Source organism: Canis lupus, chromosome 14 (genome assembly GCF_011100685.1).
Source record: "Canis lupus familiaris isolate Mischka breed German Shepherd chromosome 14, alternate assembly UU_Cfam_GSD_1.0, whole genome shotgun sequence".
Taxonomy (NCBI): Eukaryota; Metazoa; Chordata; class Mammalia; order Carnivora; family Canidae; genus Canis; species Canis lupus.
In genome coordinates this window covers 21,139,019-21,158,099 of record NC_049235.1, presented here as the reverse complement: position 1 = coordinate 21,158,099, position 19,081 = coordinate 21,139,019, and the positions used below count along the sequence as shown (strand labels likewise).

The 19,081-nt window shown below is 39.5% G+C and overlaps 1 protein-coding gene and 1 non-coding gene across 9 annotated transcripts in view; both read right to left on the bottom strand.

Annotated features, from left to right (window-relative positions):
* Positions 1-19,081, bottom strand: part of DYNC1I1 (dynein cytoplasmic 1 intermediate chain 1) — a 311,119-nt gene that overhangs the window by 80,317 nt on the left and 211,721 nt on the right. The gene's annotated exons all lie outside the window — the stretch shown is intronic.
* Positions 15,094-15,244, bottom strand: LOC119867738. Its single transcript, XR_005369871.1, has one exon. It is a non-coding gene; the product is annotated as a small nucleolar RNA SNORA62/SNORA6 family (small nucleolar RNA).

The window sequence follows — 19,081 nt, the reverse complement described above, 5'->3', positions numbered from 1 at the left end:
AGAGAATCTTGGCAAAAATTCTTTGAAATGCAAAGCCATTCTTAGAAAGTAATGGCCTCAGACTGTCAAGTCAACCACACAAAGCACTGGAAACTCTCCTTGTGCCAGGTGTCAGACTGGATAGGACCCACCCTGTATTACACAACAGAACTCGGAAATTCCTCCTTTGTAAAAGGAAAGTTCGGGGTTTTTTTGTTTTGTTTTTTAAAGATTTTATATATTTATTCATGAGAGACACAGAGAGAGAGAGAGAGAGAGAAAGAGGCAGAGACACAGGCAGAGGGAGGAGCAGGCTCCACGCAGGGAGCCGGATGCAGGACTTGATCCCAGGACTCCAGGACCATGCCCTGGGCTGAAGGCAGGCACTAAACCTCTGAGCCACCCAGGGATCCCCTGGAAAGTTCGTTTTTTACAAACTTTGCTTATAAATGGAAAAGTGGCTCCCACTCCTATTTCGGTGGTCAGAACTAATTAGAGTTCTATAGAGAAATCAGCACAAATTTGTATTTTATTTCTTCATAAACTTCTTGTAATAGTTTTAGATTTGCAGAAAAGTAGTTAAGATAGTACCATTCCCATACACCTCACACCTTTTTCCCTACTGTTAACATCTTCCCTATTGTTACATTTCTGTAGTATGTTTGTCACAACTAATAAACCAATATTGATACATTATTACCAAAAGCCTCAAGTGTTCTTAGGTTGACCCAATGTTCTTTTCCTGCTCCAGTATCTCATCCAGGAGACCAAATGACACTGAGTCATCTTGTCTCCCTAGGCTTCTCTAGACTGTGACAGCTTCTCAGACTTCTATTGTTTGTGATGATTGCCAAAATCTTTTTAGGTCTTGCAAGTATTTGGACAAAAAAAGAAACCCAAGAGTTTGAGGTCAGTTGGTGAAAGGGGATTATAACTAACGTGCACACACATAGTCCATTTTTATAAATTTGCTTATTCTAAAAACTTTACTACGGATAAAGCAAGGTGGGGACACACCAACATACCTGGCAATAATGCTCATGAAACATGCTCAGGTCAAAGGAGCTTTTCAGTACAGACTTGTCATCATTTTCCTACCACTTAGTGTGTCTTTTCCAGGAAAGAGGAAACCTAGGTTGCTGTGCCTAGGCTGGATTAGGGATGTGGTGCAAGCAGAAAGTGAACTTTTGCTTCACCAAGAAGGACAAAAAGAATGGGAGTTGATGAATATATGGGTTACTTTCAATGTTAATAAGCACCATCCTTCTTCACATCAAATGTCTAAATCCTGCTTAATTAGAAAAAAAACGGAAGTTGATATTTGGACATGTCAAGTGTTGACATTCACCCCTTTGATTTATGTGAGGTATGAACTAAAGGGAGCAGATTACTTTATTCAAAAGAGAAGCAAAAGACTTCCAATTTGACAGGAAAAAGTGTAGGCAGCATTAACTTCAGTACTTGTTAAAACATGAAGGATTAATAGCAAAAAAAATGGGAGGGAAGAATTGTGAATGTCTCCAGTTCAGTATCTTCAAAAATGTTTGCGGTTTCTGAGAATGGCTCACCCGACCACATGAAAGTGACGCTAAGGGATTCAGCCACACGACTTCTCTAAATCCAGAGCCGGGACTGCTCTACTTTTACCATCAAACCATCTTACTTGAAGTGTGGCCACAAATTAAATTTATTTTTTATTGAAAAAGTACTAAGTCCTTACAAAGGGGGCAAACACAGCATTCAGAAATACCGGTCTTCCCCCACCCGCCACAACCTTGACAGCATCAGCCACGTAAAAGAAGGGTCAGCTTCTTAGTCTATGAATTCTTCCTTGGTTACATAAAAAAGGCAATGTGGCATTCAGCTATAGAATCCAACAGAATTCAAGTATCAGGTATTCTTTTTTATAAATATAAGAGTAAACAGGCGAATCAGATTCAGAATTGTTGTATTGGCAGGATGTCTAAAAACAATTGCATGATAGATCTGTCTTGCTTTGTAGGCAACTTCTTTCTGAATTTGTAAGGTCTGGATTCTGTGCTTGAGATAGAAAGAGGAAGAAAGTGCAGTCTCCCTGGGAATGTCACTCAATAACCCCCTGCTGATAAAGTAAATCTCCATTTGGGGGATCCACCCAAAGAGTCATGGAATATCCCACATTAGGTTATTACCAAGCCACTTAGGTCAGAAATTATAGGCGGGCCATTAAAAAAAAAAAACAAAACAAACAAACTTAAAGTGTTCCACCTATGCATATGCTTTTCACATGGTTTTTTTTTATTTACTGTGGTGGTTTCACCAGCTGTGATGGTGCATAGAATCAGTTGGATCATTCTAAATTTAGCAGGAAAATAAAATAATTTTGCAAAAATAGGTCCTTTCTCATATTAAAACTATATGGTGAATATAGATCTTGGAAAAAAATGGGAAGTGAGGTCCTACATGTAGCCAAGAAGCAATGTGGTACAAAAGCAGAAGCAGGCTTTGTCTCTTTTTATCTGCCTGGAATTACTTAGATATGCTTATGCCTAAGGCACAGAGATGAACCAGATGACCTCTTGGACTGTGTCTAGCTTGGTGGTTCTATTGATAAACTACTACTTTGAAGTACTGAGAAGGACCAAAAAAACCGGGTTTAAGTGCTTGCTAAAAGATGGATGCAAGAGACAAGGGTGAACTGACTTTTGTGATTGTCACCCAACCCAAGGTCCACCCAGCCCCCAATTTCCACACCAACACTTTTTCTACTGAAGTTTCTTTGATGTTTAACAAGAGACCCAAAGACTGAGAGTGAATAGAGTATGGAAAGGGGTGGAAATCTGCCCAGTTGTTCATTTCTAAGTGGAAAGAAGTCCCCTCTTAACATAACATGTAGGTATACTTGGAAGATCAGAGGATAAATAGGTATCAAATTCCCCAGTGTTGAACCTTAGCTGGTTTTTAAAAGAAGGACAAAATAATAAACAAACTAAGAGACAAACAAAACTACGTATAAAAATTCCTTTGGGATCAAATTGTTAAATTTATAGTACTTCAGGGATTTTTCTGTCTTTTTTTTTTTGTCCCCTAGGGGAAAACTCCACCTCATAAGACTCAGAATGTACAAATTAAAGGCCATTTACATGGAGTTTGAAGTTTCCAGTTTTGGAAAAAGAATGTGGAGCCATATGAAAGGCCATCCGTCAATAGAATGCTGTCTGAACCATGCCCTTCATTGAATGATATGGCTGATAGTGCTGGTCAGCTGGAAGAAATGTGATCGTAATTCCCAAACACATATGTTAGAGTACACCCAATACGCATGCCAGTCAATTATCATAATGGAGTGAAATATATTGCCTTGTGCATACTTAAATAAAATTACACAAAGACAACATTTTTTCTCCTCCCCCCCACACACAAAAAAATTGAAACAACTAATTAAAAAATATTTTCTGTAAAGAATAACAACGGTTTTTCATATAACCTGAATTTTGTTCATAGACTTGTTATGACAAGCATTTTATCTTTGGAATTGGGGGCTACTGAGATTTAGAGAGTAACCAGTGTACTCCAAGAGTTGGAAAAAGAAAGGTGTCCAATGTTCCTGAGAAAACAGGAACAATATGAAACCAGATGATGAAGAGTTAAGAAAAACTTCTCAGCCTGCTAATGAACTCCATCCTGCCCTGGTGAGACCACCCTCCTTTTTAAGTAAGAGGTAATTTAATATGCATCTAACTCCGTTGTGTTTGGGTTTCATCCAATCTAAGAGTATCAGTGTGATAAATTATAATGAATTGTCTGCTATACTTCACAAAGTGACTACAACAGACCTGAAAAACAAGATCCCTCAGCCTGATTTTCCAACTCCCTTAGAATACTTTTTGCCTTACTCCTGTCAGACCACTCAGAAATCTGAAAATGTCTTATAGCTCCCTCACACTGAAAGTTATGTGCTTCGAGCTCCATTTGATTAGATCCACAATTGTTGGCTGTCTCTATTAAATCAAGCCCCACACTTGAAAATGACACCAACTGTGAGACCAGCCAAATAATATAGCAAGAGAACTAACATGGCTCCTTTAGTTTCCAAAAGGTTTCTTTACATGTTAATTTCCTTTTGTAATCCACACTGTGTGCTGGGAAGTGGGTTAGTGAAATGGACTCCATTCCTATTTCAGACTTTGAAAAAGCAGCTGGATTGAGGCACCCTAGTGTCTACAGGGAAAATGGGCAGAGACTGGAAAGGGGGTCAGGAAACTCAAGTCCTAGCAGGGGCCTGTTGCTACAGCTGTGGGATTTGTGCATATGACTTAACTCCTTTAGAAGGATGGTTTCTTCATTTAGGTTAAGAACCACTGTCCTAGGGAAAAGGCCACCTTCTTTTCATTCAATGGCTTTAGGTAAGTCCAGCAGCTCAGAATGCAAAAGCAAGACTGTTATTCTATAGTTGATCCATCCTAAAATCAATAGATGATCTGTCATAAATAAAAGCAATGGGTCTGGTATTAAGCTGTTCCCTGTGCTGGTGGGAGGACAGCAGCCTTAGGGTGACACACAAAATTCATGTGGGAGGGGCAGGATGGGATTTTTTTCCCTCCTATTCACAGAATACAGATGTTGTCATGTAAAGATTCACGGGCTGGTAGTCAAGACCAATTTTCTGTGTGAAAATCCTATTAATTCTTTCAGGCTTAATTTCCTCATAGGCAACATAATGGGATGTTGGACTTGTAAGCCTCACAAGGGCATGTGGTATGCTTTTCTTTTCTGTGTTGAGCTTTGTGCCTAAGACAGTTCCTAAGAACTAGTAGGTATGTGCATTCATTTCCTATTGCCGCTGTAACATTACCACACACTGACTGGCTTCAAGCAATACAAATTTATGACCATACACTTCTGGAGGTTAGGAGGACTGAAATTGAGGGGTGAGCAGGGCTGCATTCCTTCCTGGAAGCTCCAGGGGAGAATCAGTTTCCTCGCCTTCTTTCCAGGGTCTACAGGCTGGCCTCATTCCTTGGCTCAAGGCCACCTTCCACCTTCAAAGCACCAATGGCTGCTTGAGTCTTCCTTCTATCATATTGCTTTGATTCTGCTTCCATCATCACATTTCCTTCTGAGCCTGACTCTCCTGACTCCCTCTTTGACTTATTAGAACCCACCCTTGTAATTATGTTGGGTCCACCAAGATAAACTGGTATGATCTCCTTTTCTCAAGAGCCTTAATTTAATCACACCCACTAAACCCCTTTTGCCACATGAAGGGATATATCTTCAGGTTTCCTGTATTAGGAAGTAGACATGTTAGGGTGGCCATTATTCTGCTTACTACAGTGTTCAATAAACATTTGATATTTTGAGACAATGGTAAAGCAAATACTTTGAATTATTTGTAAGGTTAGCTAATTCCCATAGTTCATCACTAGCCTAAGTCATGGTCACATGTACACTGTACACTTCTGATCCCTCTCAAACATACGACCTTCATTCTCATTCAAGCTCATGTTCACCTGACCCTGTTTTAGCTTCAAAAATGCATGCTGGTTCTATTCTATTCTCTTTCATCTGGTAGACAGAATGTAATCTGTTGTGACAGATTTTCCTGACCAAGGTAAGTGAATTGCTCACTGTCACATAGAGACAAAGATACAGCCAGAATAAAGATTTAAAACCCTCTTCCACTTCCCTTGCATCCCATCTCATATTAAACTCTTTTCTCCAATTACCATTTCAAGCAGGTCAACCAACAAAGAGAGGGTGGTAATCTTCAGGCAGGAGTAAAGATGCATGGACCATATTGTAATCTTACTGAAAACTCAAGCTTTGCTATGTGATTAACAAACTCCAAAATAAATCCTTCAAATCAAAGTCATGGTCCCTGAACTATTCTCCCACTAGAGGTGCTACCACAATCAAGATGCATATACCTTCTGTCAAAACTCTTTAAATTTGTCTCATGACATTAAAAACATGACAATAAGCTACTTCCAACTACCACCCAACCCTCCTCTCACCAATGCAGGATGATTTTGGTGGGCAACCTATAGGAACTTTAGTGATGGACAACTATATATTTTCATCTTGAAGTTTTCCATTGTTCTGAAGCAACTGACCTTTTATGCATGTTAGTTTGTGTCACCTGGGCAAATTTCTCCCAGTTTTCAATCAAAACAATTATGGGAATCCTGTCTTATTGTTAGCTGTAGCATTCAGAAAGGGATGACAACCTATTGTATTTGTTTAATACCAGTTTTATTGATGTATCATATATAACTGGTATCAAAGAGTAATTGGGAATAATTGTAAATTAATGGAACACTGTACTTAAGTGTGTTGACAGTAAGAGATAAGTAATGAAAACTAGACTGACATGCAATAACACTTCAGAATTCTATAGCCCCAGGCATTATCTTCTTTTAAATGTGGCAACCATACCGCATTATATCAGTGACAAAGTCCACAGATTTACTTACTGATTATTTTAAGTGCAAACCAAATATCTCTATGGTCTAGAGGAAATAATTGCACAAGGCTCATAACATGTAAGTTCTCCCGAACAATTTTTCCTGCAGTTCTAGTAGGTTATGAAATATTTAGCACCTACTGTTTGCACACATAAATTTCCTGAGTTAGGTTTAACACAGCACACAGCTCTCACTAAAGAATGTGAATTTCTATCGGAAAATCTAGTTCAAAGGTAAACAAATATCTACTATGTATTTTTTCCCCTTATTTAGTTCCATACTCTGAACATGAGCCTTAAAATGTAAAGAAACTGGGCAAACATTATATATATATATATAAAATTAACAATATTTCATATCAAGAGGCAGGACAAATACACACAAAATAAAGTTGAATTTCTAAATAACTATTTCTGGAGTCAGAAAATGCTGTAACTTGGCAGTGATAAATGTCTTTCACATGGCAAATACAAAGTACTGTGGAAAGTTCCATCCATGTCTCTGTTGGCCAGCTCAAATGTAGAGGTGAAGGACGTTGTCAAAAGGCAAAAAAAAAAAACAAACAACCCCCCCCAACCCTACATCTTTTTAAGGCAATCAGATTAGGAAGGCAATAAGTGTTTCATTTTCCTATATAATTTGAATAACTACCTCACTTTTTCATCCCCCTTTCCAAAGGGGGGGCTATAGCTAGTTGCAAGTTGTCACACATCTGGAAGACTATTTTAAAACACATTCAAAATGTTTTGACTACATGATGCCAAGCATCTGGCAATACAAACTCCTCTAAGGTATTTTTCTTCTATAGAATGCAGTCTATGTAGAAAGTCATTGTGCCAGATTTTGAAATACATGTTTTATTCGCAGAATGACAAAAATACATATGCAAAGGTAAGGTTTTCCTTATGCTTTTGATTTAGGTAGAGTTAACTTAATGATGTTAACAGAGTTGCCATTGATTCTTGCATTACTTGAACTACCATCTAGTTGTGCTCTCCCCCTGTCCCCAAAAGCCCTTCAGTGGCCTCTACTGGTCAGTTCCTCCCCAGGAACATTCTATCCCAGACGGACAGCATTCACTCACTTGTCTAAATAGTAACGGACTTTATTGGTTTCATTCCACAGCAAGGATGAGGGAAAGCAAGGTTTCTAGTTTTCCCGGTCTAATAGGAACCAGCCTTAGGAATACCTGTGGTTCACCAACCATCCCCAAACCATTTGCAGGATCTTGAGGTAGGAGGTAGGTATTCTTCATGTGAGGTCGCCTCCCTCCTAATGCAAGCTAGCTCATACTTCCAAAGGCTGTTTCCACAAACTAACCTAACTATCCCTATATCTCCACTCTGCTTTCAACTTTTCAGATGAAGTCTAAGTCAGATGGCACCACTGGGGGGGGGGGGTCTTCTGGGTAAAATATGCACTAATTATTTCAGTTTTATAGCTTGCAATCTACTGCAGATAATTCACTCTTGCTCTTAACCTAAGAGAAGAGGGATAGATTCCTCATAGGTAGGATACAGACCATATTCATCATTGTGGCCTTAACACCTAAACAGGGTGCTAGGCACCCTGTTAAACTGTTCTGCATGAAATGCAATGTGCTCCAGTGTTGCAGGAAAGATCACTACATTCCAAACTTGAAATAAACTTAGCCCAGTAGTTGGGTTTGAGTCTAAGCAGTGTTCGCAATTTGGATAGTCACAAAGAGCAGACTCATGGGGTGGGTTGGCCAGAACTCTATTAGCATTAGGGTGCTATATAAACTATAAAGACCCAGGTGTTATGAACTTTGGAGACAGTGGAGTACCAGCTTGCCGTATTTAGGCTTCCTTGACACAAAGAATATTCTCTTTGGGGAGAGAATCACTCTGTCTCCTTCATGGAACATGCCCTGACTGGCTTGTTCTGGAAGTTACCAGGCTATTCAGGGCTCTGGAATATGATCTGCAACAATGGCTCCACAGCAATGAAAACCAGCATGTAGCTGTGAAGCTTGCTCCGGAGGTGAGTGAGGGCAAGCCCTTGGTATCTGATGGGGTGGGAGCAGAGGGGAAGGCTGCGGGGCTTAGCTGTGGGAGTCCCAGCAAGCTGCCTTTAGCATCACAGGTAGTCCTTGAAACCTTATTCGTGAACATACTTGTGACCTCCTCTGGGAGGGCCCGGAAAACAAGCAAGAGAATGTGAAGAGCCCAGAAATCTTAAATTGCAGATGAGATGAGAACTTTAGATGTATGATTTATACTGTTAACAAGACCTCATTAAACCAGTCTGATGTAGCCTAGGAAAACCAAGATTTGAGAAATAGATGGATTAACACACAGAAAGAGAGAAAATGAGTTTGATGACATCAAGCAATATAATATTTTGCTTTTCTAGAATATATCTAATAGCATAATGTATTGCTATTTCCCTTTTAAATATATTCTAAATCAAGCATTTGGAGCTGTTTTGTAATCCTGTGAGCTGAAAATATTTCTAAGAAACATGTAGAAAATCTCCTAAGGATTAATAGTTCCAAGGTGAAGAATATATTTTAACTCAGAATTCCTCAAGAAAACTCGTCTTCTCTGTAGGTTTTACAAATAAAAGCAACTGCTGGCTAATATTTCTAACCTTTACTCAGTTTTCTGTCGATGAAAAATCAGAATCAGGGATTATTACTTTTGCAAAGAATGTTTAGACATCCCAGTGACATGATGACTATATAAAATATAATTCAAATGATCTCGGTTTAAACACTGACTTTGACAGTTAGTAAAATCATTTAATTTTCTACTATGGAAACTATTTTAATAATTTTAACCACTTTTAGATTATATCAATTCTTTGAGATGAAGTACGATGGAGAATCAAAATAATCTTGGTAAATTGAGCTCTATTGCAAAAATGATTTCCATTCTTCAGCACAGATATTAATGGATAACCTTTCGAGGGCCTCTTCCTTGAATTTCTTCTTCTTCTACCTCTCCCATCTCCCACAGCTCAAAGAAAACCTAGCTCATGAAAACAGACTTACTTAATGATCCCCTTCCCTCTGCTTTCTCCCATTCTCTTTCATTCACATTCCCAACTTTGCATCTCTCTTCTCATTTTCCTTTTTTCTTTCCGGGGAATGACCACCTCAAAGGATTAATTCAGAACAGGCAGCAGAAAATGGTAACAAGAGTGGGCAAATCAGGATGTGGATTTAAAATCAAGAGGTATTTTAAAGGAGGAGAGTTACTCAAATTAAACATATGTTAAGAATATGGGTTTGTTGTTCATGGCATACCTGCTGCCTGCCATCCCACCCTCCTCGGAGCAGTGTTCAAGGGCAGAGCATTCCCTAGTGGAATAATAAATTGAGCGGCTTGAGTGAACATGGCTCTGGGCAGCCCGGCAAGCTTCCTGTCCTCTTGGTCTGGCTTCGCTGTTGGAACACAGGTGGTAGCCGAACTAGCTGAACTACTGAAATGGACTGTGGCCCCTTGGGCTCAGAGCCAGAGAGAAGGAACAGAATTCCAGCTCCAAGTAATCAAGCTTCGGGCACATAAACATTTGAATATTCAGTCCTAGCATTTATACTGAACTTTGTTTTAACTGATATTGCTTGTTTCCCAAGTCATCAGCATTCTGACCCTGTTTCATGTAAACCAGGTAACCAAAATCCATTGGGTCTTTTGAGAAATGGGCTGTACTGATGCTCAGAGTACTTCTCTTTGGGCTAACCTGCCACGACCCTGAGGATATGGCAAATTGTACTGTGTGGGTAAAAATGAAGAGCCTTACCCTATTTCTACACTTCCAATCTTCCCCGTGTATCACACTGTGCCATTCTCTGCTGTCCCAAAATTTTGTGCTCAAATATTATTGATGAGAACCAGTCACACTGATGCTCATTACAGGGTGTCAGTACCAACTATGCAGAATAGCAATGTATCTGCTCAGATGTATCCTTCCTCGCTTCAGAGGAGTTTTGAGGTTGAAAGCAGTAATTCATATATCTCTGACTTGAATGCACTATACTGATTGGCGAGATTCCACAGTCTTGGATCTCTTGGGATAAGGATCCGTGATATGGACATTAAGGAATCCATAAGGATTTTGAGGGAAATATTTTTAATTTGGTTTTGCAATAAAATAGGTCCAAAAAAATTCAAGACCCCTTTTTCCCATTTGTTTTGATATTATTCCTAGGACACAGGAACTACCTAACCAGCTGTGAAATTATGACAGAATAATGAAGGATACCTGGTCTCCCTTTATGTTGACTCAAAAGTAGTACTTTCTAACTAAAAGAATAGTGTTGGGGAGCAAATGTCCTCAAGCATTTCACAAATGTCCATTTATGAAGCATAATGTACAAACAACAAAACCTTTTTAAGTCTTCATTAAAACAATCAAGCCCCTGACATTTGATTACCAGTTCAGGTTATCACACAGTCTTGGTGCAAATATATTTTCATCTTTCTGTAATGATGTCCCAAACCAGTAGAGAACCTGATATATGAAAATTCCTATTTATACAAAAAATAGTTTGGAGGACGTGATTATTCGCTTCCCAAAAAAAATTCATTTAGTTTTCAAGGTCTCCTCTAGTGAGCCATATTTGATTAAAGACTGGCCTTCTTTCTCGTTGTTGTCTGAATCTGTGATGTTCTTTAGAACTTGACTCAGATGTTCTGAGAAGCTATATAGCTTCAGTATAAAGATGGGAAAATTCAGTGAAACCCAGTTCCAAAATTGAGCAAGTCCTCAAAATTTGAGCAAACATATTCAAGAAGATATCATGAAACAGAGAAATAGCATGATCAGAAGTGTGGCTTGGGAGAACGGGAGGGAGGGAGTCAGTAGACCACAGGTAGAACTTTCCTTCTACTGAACACTTTTCCCCAAAGTGAAGCCTTTTCATCAATTTTAGTGGCAATAGGTTGACACCAGCTGTTGCACCTTTTTTTTTTTTAATTTTTATTTATTTATGATAGTCACAGAGAGAGAGAGAGAGAGAGAGAGAGAGGGGCAGAGACACAGGCAGAGGGAGAAGCAGGCTCCATGCAGGGAGCCCGACGTGGGATTCGATCCCGGGTCTCCAGGATCGCGCCCTGGGCCAAAGGCAGGCGCTAAACCGCTGCGCCACCCAGGGATCCCCTGTTGCACCTTTAATGGAATGATGTCAAAGAAAGCCAGGTGAAGACAAAGATGCTGAGATGCATGAAGAAGGTGGGAGGGGCAGACAGTATTGTACTCATGTGCTCATTCCCACTCCCATGGCAACCCAAAGCCAGCTGCCTTGCTAAAGAGACTGTTTGTTCCCCTTGATATTCCAAGGTGACTTTGCCTCTGTCTGTGATGCATAATCTTTTAGGATGAAATGCCATTCTGCTGCAGGCACACTGGGAAACTGCAGCACTGGCCAGAGATGATGGGATGGTTTGCTCTGGGACAGGAGCAGGAACAAAGTTCAAGCAAGGCAAGATGATGACAGGGGAAGACAGAAAGGAGACGAATTCAAGAGAATTCAGGAATTGAATAGGTGGTTGACCCAGAAAACCATGAAGTTTCCTCCAAACCCTGAGATTCTACAAGTTTATTTATATATTAAGAGGTTTAACGGAAGTAGTAACTCATAGATGAGAAACAATTTACACACACACACACACACACACACACAAATAAAAGGGAAAGCAAAAAATCTCTTTCTACTCCCTGTAGAGTAGGACACAGCTAAACTATCTTAAAATGGTCATTTGACTTAGCTGGGGATATGCTGTCATTGAAAAATGATTAGAAGATGAAATAAAAAAATAATCTCTGGTTACAAATATTAAATGGGTATGGATGCAGAACTATGGATTAGTAGTTAAGACTGGCCAATGGGAAAAAAAAAAAGACTGGCCAATGAAGTGTCTCTGTTGCTCAGATGAAATTCAATTAAATTTATGATGGAAATCTCCATGAATCCACACAAAGTCCGTGCAAGGGTATGCCCTCTCCAGCATTTCTGTGTGTGTGTATGTGTACGCATGTGCAGGTGTGCTACTGATGGAGTACATTTGCTTTGACTGTGGAGCTCTTTCCAGGCATTAAGAGTCACGATTCTAGTTTTTATACTTAGAAAATGCTCAAAATGTGTTTCTTCCTAGGGGAACTAAATATTGTGCCACTTTGAGAGTCAAGCCCTTTGAAGCCCATCAATTGTTGCTTGAAACCTTCTGATTCTATTTTCGTAGAACCTTTGTCTCGTATTTGCTGAAAGGCTTTGAGCTCTTACACAAACATTTTTCTTGTGGCAATTTTCACACAGCTGAATGCTTTTATTTGTGTGGCAGGTACCACACATGATAATATACATCATTAAATTAATAGTGTTCTCATACAAAAGTTCTCTTCCAGGATTTGTTTACCAGCTGTCCCATTGTGGGATCAGAGGGTGGGATACTTTTGATTTTAAACACAAGGAAAGGGACGGGGGAGCCAGGCTTTTAGTGATGGAACCTTTTGGGGCCCTAGGGTAACTGTTCCACATCTTGTACAGGAGAACACAGCGTATAACATCACTGTCCACACAAAGCCCCCACCAAGATTAAAAACCACACATAAGGCAAAATAATTTACTAAAATGTAAACCAAGATCACTCTCTTTAAGAAACAGTACATGCAGGGGGAAAAGCTGAAGAAGTCAAAGGGAACACTCATGCGTAAGCCGCCTATCTGCTGTTCTTAGCAAGGTGAGCAGACCCAGGCAGTACTCTGTGGGACATTTTAGCCTCTCTCTGCTTCATGTTCTGGAATTATTTTTTCCATTTTTTCATGCTGTTTCTGTAACATAACCTCTTTACATAGTTTATCTCAGGAAATGACAATTGGCTGTCGAATCCCATACAAATTGATTGGATATGACAGCTCAAAGGAATAAATATTCTGCAGAAAAGAAAGTTTTTACTTATACTCTTGTATTTTCAAACCTTTTTTTTTACCCTTTCTTGCTTAATTTTATTATTTCAATTAGATCATTTAAAAATCAACACATCACATACCAACCTCCCCTAAGAGCAATCATAAGATTTGATGATTTTTCTGATATACAGGCTAGGGTTTCGAATTTGCATTATTTTATCTACTGAATTAACTATGAATTCTAAACCAAACTAATGCTGCCATGTGTTTTTAAACATCTCTAATCTAAACCATCTGGAGAGGCATGGTTTTGCAAAGGCATCCTTTTCAGGACACTCTGTGGATTTTGTCACTGCTTGAGGTTTTGGCAAACCATCAACATTACTATAATTCTCTTTTATGAAATATAGCTTTTGACTAGGATTTTAGATCTTGGGTGTGTGTGTATATATTTATATGAGTATGGGCACTTGTATACAATTTTTGCTCCTGTTCCTTTCTCTTTTCAGAGGACCATATTTATAATAAACTTATTTTATTTTTTAAAACTTACTTTAAAGAAATAAAAGTTTGTCATTGTATATAAGGAATAAATTTAATTTTACCTACTCAGCATAATGACAAACCAAGTTATAAAGAAGCAGAGAAGTACTTCTGAATAACCCACCTTACTGGACATAGATGATGGAAATATTTTTTTAAACAAGCCATTAGGAGAAGACATGTCAGCTTTAGAGACCACAACAAAAAAGTGTAGATATAAAATGCTTATAGCAACAATGATTTGTGGCAGGTAAGATATGAGCTCAATATATTTATGCAGAGATCACAATTCAAACTTGGTTAAGCTAAGTTTTTTGCTTAAGAAAAGCAACACACTTTAATTCTTTGGCTAATAATGAATGTACCATTTTAAAATTATAAACCAAATATAAGCATGATAAACACAAAGTATAGACTACTTGTTACAACAAAGGTTAAAAAACTTCCCCCAGAAGTCAGGATGGTGGTTCTACCTCCACAAAGTCTCCTCAATAATAATGCCTTCAAGGAATTTCAAGAATTAATCACAAAAATGGAAAAGATAGCTTTTTGCGGAGAGCCACTATCTGAAATGAATTAAAATGCTAATGTGACAATTGAGGAATATGAACATCTCTGTAATTTATTAATAACACAGTATGTTCAAACAACCTCTTTCGTTCAACAATATTAGGCAACTTAAAGACATATATAAATCGAGAGGTTTTGGTCAGGTTTGTAGAGGGGAAAATAGGATTTTTTTTTAATAGGGTCTATTTTTAAGAAGTAGCTGGTCTGAAGTCCACAAGTGGGTCTTGTGCTTAGAATATAAAGATGCCAAGTAAATGTATAAGCAGCCTCTCAGAGGTAGTAGCAATCTAGAACACTCTCAGTGGATGGATGCTAACATGGCCTGAATACTATACTCACCTTTCCACTGTTCACTGTTTCCCTTCCTGGAATGGGTCCTCCATATCTATAACTCTGAGGGAGAGGGTTGCCCTTCTAAGACTCCTTTTTTCTCCCTTTTTAGAACTCCTGGTTCTACCTATATTAAGATGTTCCATTCCAGAGAATGGAAGCCTCATGCACAGGGGCCCTGAATCATATGTCTTTAGGAGGGACAACTCTCAACAGGCATGTTAATCCAGTCTTGGATGAAAGTAAAACATGTATCAACCCCATCTGCCTTACTCTTGCTCCAGAGTCTGCAGAGTAGGTTCAGCTATTCTGTGTTGTACACTGAATTGTATCCCCCACATTTTATTCCAATTGTAGCAAGAACTACTATCAAACTCCACTCATTGGATCAGAGATTCTTGTGTTAGTGAAAGGCGTGCCACTCATATAGCACACTACCTACACTTGTGAGTTCATCAGCCAGCCAACAGCCTCAACTCCAAGCTCTAGGGATCCCCAGGTGGCGCAGCGGTTTGGCGCCTGCCTTTGGCCCGGGGTGCGATCCTGGAGACCTCGGATCGAATCCCACGTCGGGCTCCGGGTGCATGGAGCCTGCTTCTCCCTCTGCCTGTGTCTCTGCCTCTCTCTCTCTCTCTGTGACTACCATAAATAAACAAAAATTAAAAAAAAAAAAAAAAACTCCAAGCTCTAAAAACATGCAGATTCCGCCCCCCCCACCCCGCCAAATTCGTGTTTTACAGCCCTACCACTCAATATGCTTTTATTTGGAGATGGGGCCATTGTGAAGTAATCCACTTCAGATAAGGTCATGAGAGTAGGTCCTCACATGCTACAAGACACCAAAGAGCTTGCTTTCTTTTTCCTTCTCTCTGCCAAATGAGGACATATCCAGAAGGCAGGTGTCTATAAGCCAGGAAGAGAGTCCTTACCAGAAACCAAAATGGCTGGCACTTTGATCCTGGACCTACCAGTGTCCAGAATGGTAGGAAAGTTATTTTTGTTTGTTTAAGCCACACAGTCCACGGCATTTTTTAGTGGCAGCCTCAGGAGACTGATACACCTATATAATCTCTTTTGTCCTGGCAATAATTCTAAGAAGAAAGTAGAAACCCATTCCTGAGACCAAGGCTTCTCTGATCTCAGTGAATGGCTGGATGGTAGAGTGGTGAGGACAGGGGGAGGGACAGGCTAGAAAAGCTGCTCATATTGCCATCTGGCCCTCATTGCACAGCATTAGTAATTCCTGGGGCAATTCTCTGATGAAGTACAACTGGAGAAAGCCCAGTTAGGACAGTTTTAGTACAGGAGATGGGGAAGGAAGGACAGGCATTTAGGGAATCAAGTAAAATCTTCACTGTTGGGGTCCTGTGCCTTCAGTCATATGTGCACAATTCTGGGGCAGAGCAAACATTGGTAAGTCTCAGGTTTTGTAATAATATTAAACTTCAGCTCGATCACTTGCAATATGAGATGGTAAGACAAAACAATTAAAAAGGATTTGTTCTAAGGTGTATTCTCATTATGTCCTCTGCATCAAATAGGTCACTTGGTTCCTTGTAAGGTATACAGTCCCATGCATTGCTATTTTCAGACAACAAATTGTCTGTGACACAATCCATCTGTTATAACCCTGCTGATAATTCTAATTTCCCTAGATGAATCCCAATGATCAATTCTGCTTGTGCTATTTTTTTTTTTTTTGAGCAGATTTCAGAAAGAGGGCATATAAAGAATGAGAAGTGGTAGGCATTTTCTCTGCTCCCAGCTTCCTAGGCCCAAAGAGTAAAAGAAGCTCCTGCTATTTGACTAAATAAGAATCAGTGTCTAGCTCAAGCCTCAATCATTGGACCAATCATACTCAATTGGCATAAAAGAAGTATTTCTGAATGTCCGTGTTTCATTTCAGAATGTACATGTAAATTCCCTATGCTTTTTTGTAAAGGCATAAAGTAGCTGCTATGCTACTGTTCCTCATCCAATCTATATAATATATTCTGTATCTTTTACGTAAGAGCTGAAATTCACACTTACATCATATGTATTCCTCGGTTTTTCCATAATTATATACTTTGAAAAGTGTATCACAGTCTATACAACAATGGTTCAGGTGTCCTTTTCTGGGTTTCTCCAGTCCATCATCGCAATGGAAACTGGGTTTTATTTACATTAGTTAGCATGTTCTTTGTCCACGGACTTTGTTCTCTAATTACTAGGCACCTATTCATTGCTTGGACTTTGGGTCATCCCAGGAACTCATTTTGAATATGTAGCTCTGGTTGTCAAAGAACTTTATATTCTTTCATCCTATTTACCTTAAAAGTAAAAGCTGCCAGTGACTTTATCAGCAAAATTCGGGTTTATTCGGGAATAAAAGAGAATTGCAATCCAAGACAAACAAGCTGCAGCAAAACTACAAGCAAGTAGAGAGGAAAAGGAGAGGCAGGTTTTTTAAGGAGATAAGGGGTAAGTCGGGAAGGCTGTTATCAAGTCTACTGGAGTAAGTTGGGAGTTCCAAGTATGGTGGCTTTTCATTGGCTGAGCTGTTACCTGTGGGGGAATGAGGAAAGTGCTTCTTCCTCCAGCTGGAGTAGTAGTGCAGTATCCATGTGCAAGGTCAAGTGGGCCTCTTCCTGTTGGGTCGGCAACTGACTGGGAGCAGTAGGGCATTAGAGCTCCCCCTGCTGAAAGCTCCTGACTATTTTAATGAGGTTTCCTGTTATTATTTTCATAATTGCCTCCTCTTATTGACTTCTACTGAATAACCACTCCTTGCTGTATTCAAGAGAAAAACCTAAAAAATACTTTTTCTTTTTTCTTTTTATCAGCCAGGCCATATGAAAGTTATCCTTCCTTTTTTTTTTTTTTTAAGATTTTATTTATTTATTTATGAGAAACACACAGAGAGAGGCAGAGACACAGGCAGAGGGAGAAGCAGGCTTCACGCAGGAAGCCTGACGTGGGACTCAATCCAGGGTCTCCAGGATCACACCCTGGGCTGAAGGCGGTGCTAAACCGTTGAGCCACCCGGGCTGCCCAAAAGTTATCCTTCCTTTAAGTAAAATAAAAATTCCTAAGTCAAACTCTAACACTTCTCTGGTCATAATACTCCTTGGAAAGTGCATTTAAATTCATTTATATCTTTGTGTCCATAGCTGTTTGGTTGATTTGGATTATGGACCACAATCAGTGCTGTGTGTTGGCGGGGGGGAACAAAAATTGATGGGAGAAGAAATCAAGTTCATTGCAATAAACCTCATAGTTCCACAGAGATGGCAGGAAGTCTCTTTTCCACAACATGACAACAAAGCCTCAACAACTCCCCCAGGTGACTCAGCAGTGTGGTCAGCTAGAAGCAGAGGTTCTCGTCCCCCTCCTAACCCCAGCCCACATTCCCTCCTGTGGGACCATCACTCTTCATGGGGCAACTCTCTTCAAGTCAATAGGGAACCTCACCCAGAACCAAACACTCTAGATGGTGAAAGCCATGAGTTGCAATCTTACCTGTACCCTTTATAAAATCTTAATGAGAAGCAAAACCATATATAGGAAGAAAGTTAACTGAGGATTTTAAACACAGATAAAAATGAAATTAGTATCATTCCACATTTTGCTTTCCCTCTGAAATAAGGAGGGTTTCAGGTCTTTGTCAGTTTCAGGTCATTGTCAAATCTTTAAAAAGAAAATGTTAAGAACAAAGAAACCGAATCAGGAAAAAATAAAAGTAAAAATAAAAACCTCTGACCAAGCCAAGCCTCTAAATATAGCTTTTCCACTTACCTCAATGCAGATAATTCTAAGATCTATATTTCTGATTCTATTCATTCCATTTGAAAGAGAAAGACCACACCAGGGTAAGCAATGCAGGGTGGTCAGAATGCATAATCTAATGACAGTGTGTGGAGGCCACTACAGAAGATGGCAGGAGCCCTGCCAGACTGTGTGGTGGGGCTGACTGGCTGATTTCTATGCACAGTCCACTGATGTTTTCCAAGTATGGACAGCTCTTACAGAAATGAAAATAGAAAATGCAGGACCAGAGCCCACACTAAAAATTCAGTTTAGCAAAGACATGAAACTGCCTATGGAAGTAAAGGGTATTTGGCCTTGCTATTCTTAACGGGGAGAAACGAGCCTTTATACTGCAACCTTTTTATGACTCGGCTAAAAGCCTGTCAGTCTTTGGAAAAGAACACTGAACTGATGTCTGTGTCTTGTGCATTTGCTTTCTAGTGTCTGAAATGATATTTTTCTGAGCCATTGGATTTGTTTGCAATTATGCTGTTTCAAAAAATATGAACAATCCACAAAGATCAGCAAGAAATGGATAACTAATGCAA